Raw genomic sequence first — 3,701 nt, 5'->3', positions numbered from 1 at the left:
CTTCCAGATTTTTGGGAATTTATCTTGGCACTGATGCTAGAGAATGTGAACGTTTAAATTGGGATGCAAAGGTTTGCAAAATTCAGAAAGTTTTAAATATGTGGCGCCAAAGGAAACTTAATCTCAGAGGTAAGGTTTTAATTGTAAATACTTTTTGTCTTAGTGTTTTATGGTACCCACTGAGAGTGTTAGATATGCCTGTTTGGGCTTTAGAAAAAATCAAAAAGTCCATCAAAACTTTTATATGGGATGGAAATCCACCATTAATTAGTTTTAAAACATTAATAGGTGATCAATCAGATGGTGGTTTAAACTTAACTGATATCAAATCGAAAGAAACTGCTTTCAGAATTGTTTGGTTGTCCAAATATTTACTTTGTTCAACAGATGCGGTATGGAAATATTTAATGACGTATTTTTTAAGCCAATATAGAGGTTTTTTATGTTCTTTTGAGCTACTTTTCATCAAATACTCTGATTTTTATCTGAAGAAGTTACCCCCATTTTATCAAAGTATGCGTAAGGCATGGAATATTTTTTGTAAGGGAACGAGATCATTAACACACTCTTATTCTAATGTTTTAAATCATCCAATTTTTGATAACCCGAATATAGTAAATAATGATCGTTCATTATTTTTCCAAAACTTTGTTGACGCGGGCATTGTTAAAATTTCGGATATATGCGTTAAAAATGTTTTTTTACCATCTGATGATATTTTTATGTATATTAGTGATCACGTTCCCAATTCCTCTCAGAAAAGAGTTTTGACCCAATACACGACTATTATTAAATCAATTCCTGTCGAATGGGTAAGCAAGATAAGTGAACAAGGGATCTTAGTACATGCAATTGATTGTAAATATAATATTGATGATGAAACTGAAATTGATTTGCTTTGTCTTAAAACCAAACAAGTTTATATTTATTTAAAGCAGAAAATTTTCAAAACCCCTGCATGTTTAAAATTTTGGGATACATCCGGATATAATGTTGATTTTAAGCCAATTTGGTGTAATATTTTTAATTTATTTAAGTCCGCTGAAAATATTGATATTGACTATAAAATTGTACATAATGTGATTTGGACTAACGAGAAACTTTTCAAAGTTGGTATTAGTGATAGCGCTTACTGTAATATATGTGATGATTCCGAAATTGAATCTATGGGTCATGTGTTTTTAAAATGTGCAAAGTTGAAAGATCTACGTTATTTTATTATGGATTTATTGCCCGTTTATTTTCAAAATACTGGTTTTACTGAAGCTGACTTTGATACTTGGCTTCTTTTTGGATATCCTGAGAGAAAAGAATTAGACAATTTATTTCTAGTATTGCTATTTTCTATTGCTAGGTTAGCTATAGTTAAACTTAGTTTGTTTTTCTATAAGGAAAACAAGATTTTAAATTTATCAAAATTATTTCGAACTATTTTACAAGAACATTTAAATATATTATTATTCAAATATAGAAGTAAAATTACTCTTCTTTTTGCTCAAAGCCCGTATATTTCTATTGATTGTGATAAAGTAGTTTTGAAATTTCAAAATGAATAATCTGTGATAAATGAATATTTCTATTTTAAGCTCTTGTATTTTAAACTTTTAGATTTGTAATTTATATGTAACCTGATTTTATAATCCTGTTATAATGGTTTTACATGAATAAAAAAAAAAAAAAAAAAAAAGTGAGGGTTAAGCCTAGTGTTAAGGTTGGGGTTAAGCCTAGTTTTGAAAAATCAATTAGGGTTAGCTCAGGAAAGGCTTAAAGCTTGTTCCAAGCTATGGTTTCCGCACATGAAATGAAAGAGCACTTCGTTGCGCATCTGCTCAACACAAAATGGTCCGGAAAAAAGAACCTCACAGGGGTTTAAATGGGCCCAAAACAATTTATACCCCAGTGGCTCTAAAGGGGTTAAAGTGGACGATTTGGTTTCAGCTAGGGTTAGGCCAGTCTAGACTTCACAGACCTCTTTCGTATGCTTAACATGATAGAAAAGACAGTGTTTGCCTTAGCAAAAAAAGAATTTTTCAAAAAGCTTAGACAGGGAGTCGAACCAGGGACCTCAAAGTTGCCCGGCAAGTGCGCGAACCACTGGGCCACCAAGACTTAGGGTTAGTGAGGGTTAAGCCTAGTGTTAAGGTTGGGGTTAAGCCTAGTTTTGAAAAATCAATTAGGGTTAGCTCAGGAAAGGCTTAAAGCTTGTTCCAAGCTATAGTTTCCGCACATGACATGAAAGAGCACTTCGTTGCGCATCTGCTAAACACAAAATGGTCCGGAAAAAAGAACCTCACAGGGGTTTAAATGGGCCCGAAACAATTTATACCCCAGTGGCTCTAAAGGGGTTAAAGTGGACGATTTGGTTTCAGCTAGGGTTAGGCCAGTCTAGACTTCACAGACCTCTTTCGTATGCTTAACATGATAGAAAAGACAGTGTTTGCCTTAGCAAAAAAAGAATTTTTCAAAAATCTTAAACAGGGAGTCGAACCAGGGACCTCAAATATTCCCGGCAAGTGCGCGAACCACTGGGCCACCCAGACTTAGGGTTAGTGAGGGTTAAGCCTAGTGTTAAGGTTGGGGTTAAGCCTAATTTTGAAAAATCAATTAGGGTTAGCTCAGGAAAGGCTTAAAGCTTGTTCCAAGCTATGGTTTCCGCACATGAAATGAAAGAGCACTTCGTTGCGCATCTGCTCAACACAAAATGGTCCAGAAAAAAGAACCTCACAGGGGTTTAAATGGGCCCGAAACAATTTATACCCCAGTGGCTCTAAAGGGGTTAAAGTGGACGATTTGGTTTCAGCTAGGGTTAGGCCAGTCTAGATTTCACAGACCTCTTTCGTATGCTTAACATGATAGAAAAGACAGTGTTTGCCTTAGCAAAAAAAGAATTTTTCAAAAAGCTTAGACAGGGAGTCGAACCAGGGACCTCAAAGTTTCCCGGCAAGTGCGCGAACCACTGGGCCACCAAGACTTAGGGTTAGTGAGGGTTAAGCCTAGTGTTAAGGTTGGGGTTAAGCCTAGTTTTGAAAAATCAATTAGGGTTAGCTCAGGAAAGGCTTAAAGCTTGTTCCAAGCTATGGTTTCCGCACATGAAATGAAAGACCACTTCGTTGCGCATCTGCTCAACACAAAATGGTCCGGAAAAAAGAACATCACAGGGGTTTAAATGGGCCCGAAACAATTTATACCCCAGTGGCTCTAAAGGGGTTAAAGTGGACGATTTGGTTTCAGCTAGGGTTAGGCCAGTCTAGATTTCACAGACCTCTTTCGTATGCTTAACATGATAGAAAAGACAGTGTTTGCCTTAGCAAAAAAAGAATTTTTCAAAAAGCTTAGACAGGGAGTCGAACCAGGGACCTCAAAGTTGCCCGGCAAGTGCGCGAACCACTGGGCCACCAAGACTTAGGGTTAGTGAGGGTTAAGCCTAGTGTTAAGGTTGGGGTTAAGCCTAGTTTTGAAAAATCAATTAGGGTTAGCTCAGGAAAGGCTTAAAGCTTGTTCCAAGCTATGGTTTCCGCACGTGAAATGAAAGAGCACTTCGTTGCGCATCTGCTCAACACAAAATGGTCCAGAAAAAAGAACCTCACAGGGGTTTAAATGGGCCCGAAACAATTTATACCCCAGTGGCTCTAAAGGGGTTAAAGTGGACGATTTGGTTTCAGCTAGGGTTAGGCCAGTCTAGATTTCACAGACCTCTTTCG

Source organism: Lottia gigantea (genome assembly GCF_000327385.1).
Source record: "Lottia gigantea unplaced genomic scaffold LOTGIsca_1413, whole genome shotgun sequence".
Lineage (NCBI taxonomy): Eukaryota > Metazoa > Mollusca > Gastropoda > Lottiidae > Lottia > Lottia gigantea.
Note: the sequence above shows the minus strand (reverse complement) of the source record.